This window comes from Hipposideros armiger, unplaced genomic scaffold (assembly GCF_001890085.2).
Source record: "Hipposideros armiger isolate ML-2016 unplaced genomic scaffold, ASM189008v1 scaffold_735, whole genome shotgun sequence".
Lineage (NCBI taxonomy): Eukaryota > Metazoa > Chordata > Mammalia > Chiroptera > Hipposideridae > Hipposideros > Hipposideros armiger.
The window spans coordinates 53972-64429 of record NW_017732085.1 but is presented as its reverse complement, the minus strand read 5'-3'; the positions used below and the strand labels follow the sequence as shown (position 1 = coordinate 64429).

At 41.0% G+C, this 10458-nt stretch overlaps 1 pseudogene; it reads left to right on the top strand.

Annotated features, from left to right (window-relative positions):
• The first annotated feature begins 8127 nt into the window (after positions 1 to 8127).
• LOC109373564 (60S ribosomal protein L21 pseudogene) lies at positions 8128 to 8698 on the top strand (annotated as a pseudogene).
• The last annotated feature ends 1760 nt before the right edge of the window (positions 8699 to 10458 follow it).

Sequence of the window (10458 nt, the reverse complement as noted above, 5' to 3'; positions counted from 1 at the left end):
GGTGGATACTAGACTATTTAGGGGGATCACTTCTTAAATCATATAAATGTCTAATCACTATGCTGTATACCTGAAATTAATATAAAATAATATTTAATTTGAACTGCAATTGAAATATTAAAAAAGGGGGGAGTGAATGGGAATAAGAGGTCAAAATCTCTAGGTATAAAACAAATAAATGATGGGGATGTAATGTACATCATGGGGAATATAGTCTATAATATTGTGATAGCATGACACAGTGTCAGATGGTTGCTAGTCTTATGGAAATCCCTTAGTTAGGTATATAAATGTTGAATAACTATGGTATATACCTGAAACTAATACAATATTTTATTATTAGCTATATTTTAATAAAAATCTTTTTTGAAAAGTGTAAGCAGTGTTGTCTTTAAATACTGGATTTGTCGATTCCGAGAATGAATGTGCCTTTCAAGAAAGACTCCTGGTGACTATATTAGGCTCAAATTTATAAACACAGTCTAGCAGCCTTTGCTAAATAGGGGCCTCTCATGCTCTCCCCACTTCAGGCAAAAGCCACAGACTGGGCTGCCAAGTCCTGCACTATGTTTCTGCCATCTGAGCCCACCCTTAGAAAGGAGCTCCTAAGCTCCAAATTAACCAGTGGGCTGAAGACTGGTCTGGACAATGGGGCTGTGTAGCCATATCATTTGCATCTTTACTAACCAATTAGAGTGATTCCATTCTGACCATTCAGGACAGTGCTATTTTTGGACCAATCAAATTGTACTGATTTTTGGAGTCCTCTTTGCATATAAATGCAGCAATCAGAGACCAGGGTCAGACACTTTTCTCTACATAAGCCAGCTTCACCTGCTTCACCTCTTCCTCAACAGAGTATTTTCAGTTTCTATAGAAGACTGAGATTCCCTGAACAGAGCTGTGACCCCAGAGCTGTAACACTGAAGCTGTTAACATCTTAGTCATTTCACCTTAGATGCTTCACCTGAGCCACCTTGCTCAGGCCACTTTGAGCTGTCTCACAGCCAAGCTTTTTCACAATTGAGCTGTTTTTCACTGAAAAGTCTCCACCCTCCCCGCACTCCAAATTGGGGATTCCTATTGGTGTTGAATTGATGGCAACAACATTTAGTTGACAGATTACAGGTGATTTTAATTGTGTTCTTTGTGCTCTTTACCAGTTTTTCCCCCCCTAGTGAACATTGTTAAATATAACCTTTGAGGCCAAAAGATTTTCTGAAAGAAAGGGTTTATGGAGCCATATGCTAGCCAGAAAAAGGACCACGTTCTGGGACATGCTGCTTAACCCACCAGCAGCATGTGTAGATAAAGAAGACAAACATGTCTGCCATCCTAGCCCTGAGGACTCTTTATACAATGAGTTTTGGGGAGGAAAGATGTAAGTTGTTTTGAAAGAATTTACATTGACTATAGATAAGAGTGGGGAGAGTGGGTGGGAAAGGGTGAAATGGAGCTAGTTCTTTAATAGGTATGTAGTCCATAAGGAAGAATAGTTTGGTGCTTTTGGATTGGTTTGTGGGCAACAGTCAGGAAAGTTCATGCAAAAGCAGAATGCAGTGGAGTCTGGTGGTTGGCTTTCCCTTTCCAGACAAAAGTTGAAATAGCTTCCTGAAAGTTAATTCAAAGTTTCAACATGCATTCGGGAATGTTTTGTTGGTTTCTGCCGAGGCTCAGTTAACTGATTAACTCCTTGTCTCTTCTTCCTACCCTCCAGCTTGCTGTAATTTAATTTAGGACATCTCAGAATTTTTCTCTTGTCCAACCTGTATAACTTCATCATTTTATTGATACCTTCCTTAGAATTGTTGCATGTAGTTGACATCTAGTTCAATCCAAGGTCCGTCTGGTTCATCCATATGTAGCATGTATCAGTATATTATTACCAAATAACATTCTATTGTAGGTCACACTTTATTTATTCATCAGTTGATGGACATTTGGGTTATTTCCACTTTTTAGCTATTATGAAGAACACTGTTATGAACATTTGTGTACAAAATTTTGTGTGGACCTATATTTTCATTTCTCTTGAGAATTGCTGGGTCATATGGTGACTCAAAAGTTTAACTGTTTTAACAGTGTTGCCACACTGTTTTCTGCAGTTGCTGCATCATTTTACATTATTCCAGTAATGTATGAAAGTCCCAATTTGTCCACATGCTCACCCATACTTGTTATTCTTTGTCTTTTTTATTATATCCATTGCATTTGATTTGTATTTTCCTGATGAATAATGCTGTTTAGTCATTGATTTTAAAAATCTATTATCAAACTCTTAATTTTCAACAGCTTTTTTTCCCTTGGTTATTCAGATATACATAAAATATAAAATAATTCTGTCCTTGTTTAATGGGGACATATCTTTTCTTGCCTCTGTGAGGATATCAATGAAAAATATTTTGAAGTTTTCTTATTCTTTAATTCCTTTCCTCTAAGTTTCTTTTTGTTTGTTTTGTGTCTGTCATTCTATATCTTTTCCTTAAAATTATCTAGTCATCCTTAGAACTTAAAAGCTTAAAAGCTTATTGAAAGCTCTGTGCATCTGTGCACATGTGCATTACTGTTCAACTCTGTCATCTTCCATGGAAGGTGATGTGACTGAAATGTTTCATTGGGGGCGGGCCCCCAATTAAGTGTCTGTAAGGCTTTTCTCCTGGGTAATGAGATTCTCCAGGAAAGTTGCATTTATATTTTTGCCCAGAAAGTCTAAGTTTGAACTTGGGCCTAAGCATTCTGGCAGCTGAGTGTGTGTGTGTGGGGGGGGAAGGGAAGGGGCAGGGAGAATGGGGTGAAGGTGATGGGTATCTTATCATTCAGTATGGAAATTTTCAGTCAATCCCCTATTTTCAGTACATATTCCCTCCTTCATTCATGCCAGTTCAGACATCCTGATTTAGCCTCTCCAAAGAACAAGGTTGGGGCCTCTGCCAGGACAGGTGAGGGGTAGTTGTTCAGCTGTGTAAGTGGGGGAGGGTATGTAGGGGGTCTAATTGTTTTTAAAAATATTTCACAAGTATCCTCATTTCTAGATCTGTCTTTCATGTCTGTTACGTTCCTGAGTCTTTCAGAGTCTAATGATACAAGTCAGGTGCTTCTCTCATTTTACCACTACTGCCTTATGATACAGCTTTCTTCTGCCTGCTATGTCAATCACAATTGATCCATCTGTCTCTGGTTTCCAAAATTTTATTTGTTTTCTTCTTTCCTACCACCTTTTTCTTTTTAGTTTTATTTCAGTCCATTTTAGGGAGGTTTAGGGAGGCAGCAGATGTTAAGCACCTTGATCAGTTTTGAAATATAGATTAAAAATTAACAAGTAAATTCTCTGTGCATCTTGGATAAAAAAATAGACACATATAATACTTTGATATAAGGGAGACCCTATTGTGGCTCCATTTTTAAAAAAACTATCACCTGGCAATATTACTAAAACCAAACTTGCCCTTTTTGGACACCAAAACTTGTGAAATGGAGAAATCAGTCTTCTGTCTTGACACCAAAATCATGGCTAGAGGCCAGTTTGGTTCATCCAGAAATAGAATAATAACCTATGTAAATGATATTCAGATTTATGAAACAGTTATCTTAGGCCCACATACAGTTATATGACTCCAGATTAACACAGATACAGTCTTCAATGAACATTTACTGTTGACTATTCCATGTAAGCTGTTGAATTATGTGCCAGTGGCGGTGGGGAAGCAAGGAGGTGAGAATGTTTTTTACTTTCAGGATAGTCCTTAATAGTCCTTTTTTGTATAAGAACATATTAGGTCTAAGATCTTGCTTCACCTCACCAAGAAACTAGAAAAAAAAATGAACAGAAGCTTCATAGTCTCGTGGCCAAATATGTAAATCCATTTTTATGTATTCCACTATTTTCTCTCTTGGCAGGTGTCTCTGCTCCTATCAAAATGTGGGGTTGTGGTGACAGTTTTCCCACAATGAGACTGACAATGAAATGACGTACACAGAGACGTGTGGGTGGAGGGACTTTTGCCCAATGCAAAGACCTCAAGGGTTGTCCCCATCTTCCTTTTATTGAGGGAGACAGATAAAGCCCTATATTGAATTTGTGTAGCAAGCGCATGTGGGGGGTTAGCAATCAGTACATAGGGAGCTCCCTTGTTTCTTCCTGACTCCCGCTACCTGTCTACTATCTATCCTCGGCCTGCGCACGTACTGTTATTTTCCTATCTAGTCCTTGAGCCGTTGCCAGCTGCCTTCGGCTGACATGTACCCAAGTTGCTATCCTGCTCTGACCTTTCAGAGCAGGTGCCCTGCAATAATGCAATCCAGTGCTGTGTCCCTACATCAAAAGCCACCCTTCTACATCTGTTGGGGTATCGTCCCTCACTCTCTCTAGAGTTTGTATTCTGCAATTGTTTCCTCTCTTTTTTGCACCACACGTTTCTTATTTTCTATTGAATCATTCCCAGTAAGAATTCAGGTCCAATTCACTCTTCAGTCTCCTTCCTTCTGGCACCTGCATCCACTGTCCACTGAAATAGCTCTTGTGAAGGCCAGCAGGTACCTCCCTTCTTGCTGCCACACCCACTGGGCACTTCTGCATCACTGTTGAACTCAGCTACATTAGGTACAGTTCTTAGGATCTGTCTCTTGTCTTTTGTGACTACTCTCTTCTGATTTTTCTTTTGCTCTAGCTGCTCCTCCCGCATCTCCTTGTTATCTCCACTTCTTTGACCTAATCTCTACATGATGGTGAGTCACAGGCTCATTCCTTATTCTTTGCTAAGGTAATGGTTAAAATTCAACCTGAGGTTTAAATCCTTCTCACATGTTGGTGACTCCAGATTTCAATCACTAGACTGCACCTCTTTCCTAAGTTCCAGATTCCTATATTTAATGAACTGCTTGACATTGCCATCTGGATGTCTAGTAGTAATCTCATTTTAACCTGTGCAAAATGGAATTCATACTCTTCCAACCAAACTGATTTTTTTTCTCTCTTCTACAATTCAGATAAAGAGACCACGGCTCATCCATTGCTCATAAAAGAAATTTAGGAGGCCTCCTCTATTCCTCCTTTTTTATGCTCCACGTCAATCAGTGATCAAGTTCTGTCACTTCTAGCTTCAGTGTGTACCTCAAATACCTCTGGTTTCTACTTCTTCTACCCTGATTTAAACAACTGCCTTCATGTGCTTGGTTTTCTGCACAGCCTTATTTAAATGACTAAATGACTAAAAGTGGCTACAGTAATCTTTTAAAAACATGAATCCAATTATGTTACTCTACTTTTTATAAACCCTCAGTGGTTGTCCTTTGCATTTAGAATAAAAAAATCCACCTTATTGTCCTGGCTTATGTGGCCTGCATGATCTGGTTTCTGCCTACCTCTCCAACTCTTAGTCTACTATTCTCTCCATAACATGCATTAGGTCATTCTCACTAGCTTTTCTTTTGTTTCTTAAACACCAAGTTTGTTCCTGCCTCAGGGCCTTTGCAACTGCCTTTTCCTCTGCCTGGAAAACTTTTTCCCAGACAGCTAGTAGCTAACATGGCTGAATAGCTGGGAGTAAGGAACAGGAACTGAATTATAGGCTCCATGGAAACAGGAAGCTAGTTTTTCTAATTCACTGTATCTCCTGTGTCTAGCTTAGTGAATGAATGAGCTAAAGTTATTTTATCTATTTATCATAGTGCCCCTAAGGAAGAAAAGATGGGGCAAAGTGTTGAGAAGGATTCAGAAATAAACTGGGAGGAGGGGGGTGCCCCTGCCCCCACTCCATCTTACCCCCCTTCCTGAGAGTAGATTCTCCAAGTTTGGAGAAGGAGAGACAGAAGAGTAAGGAGATGTGTCTGGGTGGGACCGTGGGACTTCAGCAAGACCCAGAGGGAGAGAATTAGATCATGTTGCAGTTTGAAAACGGGCCACAGGAAGCCTTGTATGTCATGATAGTAGTAGAGTCAGCAGGCCTGAGGGACCATGCGGCCATGCATGAGGAAAGTCTCTGATGGGGTGATTCAGGACTAGATAGCCACCACCCCCAATGTCACAACGTCACATGTGTTCACAGTAATGTATACAAAACCCCAAAAGTGGGGGTAGGAGAATAGAAGGTGGCATGCTGGAGCTGGTTCTCCTGGCTCATGAGAGCCTATGGTGCTCACTTTTTCCAGGCCTTGTTCAGTGACATCATATTGGGAGTTTGAGATTGGCCTTCGTGGGAGTATCTATATCATGGAAATTAGCAAATGCTAGATATCATCAGTTTCTTCTTCTTTTTCCTGGAGATCCTAGTTTACCAGTATACCATTGGAAACAAGGTGGGGATTTCATTCAATCTGAGGGAAACAAGGTCCTAAATAGAAATTTGGTTGGGTTATAGGAAAACATGTTATTTTTTGCATGCATGAGGTTGACGGTAGCAATTTCTTTTTCTTTTCTTTTCTTTTTTTCATGCTAGGAATTGTCATAGGTGGGGTCCTCAGAGGCTGACTGTAAGACAGAGATTTGAATGCAGGTGATTTGTTCAGGAAGTTCTCTTAGGAAAATCTGGTTAGAGAGTAAGGGAAGCAAGGTAGAAAGAAACCACACCAGGTGGGATTTCAGGTGATGTTTCAGCTACAGCCTGATTCCTGGGAGCACTGGAGCCTGAGTTATACTGAAGTCTTGGTCCTGCCTCACTGTATGGTAGACTTTCTCATACCTCAGTGATTAACCACAGGCTATGGGCTTCTCAGGGAGCCATAAACTCCTGGCTGCTCTCAGCATAGCTAGCTGAAACTGCTCCAGTAGCCCAAAGATTGTTTTCTGAAGAATGTTGCAGAAGCAGAAGCTGGGGACAGACTTACGTCCTGATGATACAGTCAAGCAGAGGCAGCTCCTCCTCCAGGGTGACACCTGGAAGATGAAACTGACTTATTCATACTTCTTGGTTCTTGGCCTATTATCATCACTAGTCTGCATAAAGCACTTATCTCATTTTATTTTTCCTACTTTATCTCCAACCCCCACTTTCATGTGTCACCATAGATACCCCCTTCTAATGTGTTGGATGAAGATCAATACCTGTTATAACATGTGGACATGTTTGAAGATTACAGGTTTACCTTAAGTACGTGTGTGTGTGTGTGTGTGTGTGTCTTTGTGTTGCAGTAATTCAGGTAGGCTTTAGTTTTAGGTAGGCCCAGAGGAGAGAAGGAGTGTGACAGAGACCCATTTCCTAGGAATATGGGAAATGCACCCTGGGGCAAAGGTTGGCCCAGGTAACTCTGGGATGAAGGTTGGGCCATGTGCATTATGGTGGATCTAATGGGTATGGCATGCTCTGGCAGAATTCTGGCAGCTGTCAAGAGTACAACACCCATCCAATGTTGGAAATGGGGGAGGAAAATTCATGGTAGTGCTCTCTGTGGAAATAGGCATGGCTCCAGTCAGCATTAAAATCACTGTTCATAGTGGTAGCACCCTTGTTCTACAGCAGCCAGCTGTAGAGAAGCAGGGTGGTAAAGAGATTTGGGAGGGTTCCCAGGCCTGGGCCTTACAGCATTACTACCTGAGTAACTATGTAGTCTCAGAAATCAAGTCAGACTCTCAGAAGAAGATCAGGGAGGGCTGAACTCCTGCAACCAAAGAGCTATTTAGCTCATTCTTAGCATAGTGGTTCCCAGGGGTGCCTGGTGACAAAGAAAGCTCAAGAGAGAGAGGGATGACACATTAGGGAGCTTTATTCTGTTATTTAAGAGAGAGGGAACTTATTATGTAAGTAATAAGACTCATTTCAAAACCTGTTCAATGGTAGCTCTGGGTTACAACCCACCTTTCATAGGTGGGCTGTTTCTTGTCTGACTCACCATGATGCCCTCTCCATCCAGAGTGGGCTCCCCTGGCACATACCTACTGTGAGACTCCCTCCCTCTGCCATGCCTAATTGAGTCAGGGTGGAGCCTTGACTTTGGATGAACTTCTTTCTTTTTTTTTTTTTTTTAGCTGAGCCATCCTGCTACCTATTGGCAGCTCAGCGGCAGCTCAGCTTGGGCTGGGCATTGAACTGCTAGTTCCTCAGAGCTCCCACTCTTGAGCGAGCCCTTAACCAACTGAGCCACTTGGCCGGCCCTGGATGAACTTATGATAGTCAAGAATTAGTATCGCGGGACCGCCATCTTCCAGTAATTCGTCAAGATGACCAACACAAAGGGAAAGAGGAGGGGCACCCGCTATATGTTCTCTAGGCCTTTTAGAAAACATGGAGTTGTTCCTTTGGCCACATACATGCGAATCTACAAGAAAGGTGATATTGTGGACATAAAGGGAATGGGCACTGTTCAAAAAGGAATGCCCCACAAATGTTACCATGGCAAAACTGGAAGGGTCTACAATGTTACTCAGCACGCAGTTGGCATTGTCGTAAACAAACAAGTTAAGGGCAAGATTCTTGCCAAGAGAATTAATGTTCGTATTGAACATATTAAGCACTCTAAGAGCCGAGAGAGCTTCCTGAAACGGGTGAAGGAAAATGATCAGAAAAAGAAGGAAGCCAAAGAGAAGGGTACTTGGGTTCAACTGAAAAGCCAGCCTGCCCCACCCAGAGAAGCACACTTTGTGAGAACCAACGGAAAGGAGCCTGAGCTGCTGGAACCCATTCCCTATGAATTCATGGCATAAATGTAAAAATAAAAGATCTCTATTGTTAATATTTCTCTTCATTGAGAAGCGTGGTGTCCCCGCCCCCAAAGAAATATTCAAAAAAAAAAAAAGAAAAAAAAGAATTAGTAACAATAAAATGAGTCAATCTTTGTTTTGATATGTAATGTGCAGTCAGGAGCTGCCAGGAAGCCAAGGGGACAGGTAATCAGAAGAAGCCAGTCCACAGAGAGAAAAGAACACAACAGATGTTCAGAAAGCCACACAGGTAAGACAGAGAGACTGCCCAGGGCTTTTCAGGGGTTGCTTCAGTCTCTTTCTGACTGAGACCTAGCTGTGAACTTGCCTTTTGGGTCTTTGAGACAGACACGCTGGCAATAAAAGCTCTCATTTTTGCCTCTCCCATTTTCTTTATTTGGGGACTTCCTCCTCATCCTTTAGAAAAGCCTCCCAGGCCCTTGTAGATTGGGCTGGGTACTGTTCTCTGAGTTCCCATAAAGCACCTTACATCCTCTGCCAGACTGGGCACCTTTTGAAGGGGCCATGTTTAAATTAATATTTGTAGCCCTATTGGCAATACCACGAGCTCAAACAGAGTTTTAAAATAGAGTGCTTAACAGTATAAGGAGTCTCAGGCATGTCACAAGATGAGGACAAAACATATCCATGGCTTTTAACAATGGGAAGCTCACTGGAAACTTTCCCACCTCTCTCTGGGCTCAGTCCTTCTCACCCTTTATCTGGGTCTAAGCAAACCCCCAACCCCAAGGGGTTTTCCTACCTGACAGTGCCTCCCTGTGAAGCTCTGTCTCTGCATCCTGTTAATTCACTCACTGTCCTCCTCAGGAAGTGTGATATTTATTTGCTCATGTCTGTTTTCTCAGGGTGGGTGCCATCACATCTGGTTTCTCACCAGCATTTAGCACACTGTGTGTATAGGGTGTATCTGATGAGTGAGAACGTAGATTCCAGTTTCTCTTTTTTAAAACCTACCCTACATTCTGCTAGGAGGAAGACTCCACTTGTGTGTTAATCTCTTGCTTAAAAGTTTTGATAACTTTGATTTTTATAGGCTGTGTTTCCGTCAGGCTTTTAGTGGGTCCAGGTGTTTCTTACCACCCTGGCCCAAGTGGGTGGCATCTTCACCATTTTCCCCAAAAGTCAGCTATTTCTGGATTGTGTTCTTCCACACTGATTCCTATCTCTCTTCCCTCGACAAGCTTGTTGCTTGCAAATGTTGCCCTCTGGTTTCTCTTCCTCTGAATTATTTTCAAGATTTATTTTGAGGCTGCTAACTTTTGCACTCCATTATATCTTTTACTGATAATTGTTTTTGTGAGTTTCTGCATGTCTGCTTCCCACCCCTCCTCAACTACTTTAAGTTCTGAAAGAGCAAAGTTTAAAGATTCTGTACTTTTCACAGTGCCTTGTAAGCACATAAATAAAACCTCACTAAAATCTTCTGAACTTGAATTGAGTTATGAAAACAAAAAACATAAAATATGTGATTGCTATCAAAATGTAAGAGTATGTGGTTGTATGAGAATAGTGATTTTTAAACTGTGCCTGGCATATTAGTAAATATTAGTTGGATAAATTAATCTTTTAAAATATGATTAGGAAAATATTCCATGAAGCTTTCAGATTTCTTTTTAAAAAATTAACATAGAAGAAATATTCCTAAGTTATCCTAGTCAGTAGTTTTGAATTATTTTGAATGTTGCTATTATTTATCAGCTAATTTCTACCATATTGAACTCAACCAAATAATCTGCTAACAGTATTGATTTGCCATTTCATCAGATAAGTCAATGAAAAAGTAGTACTTGGATTATAGAAATTTG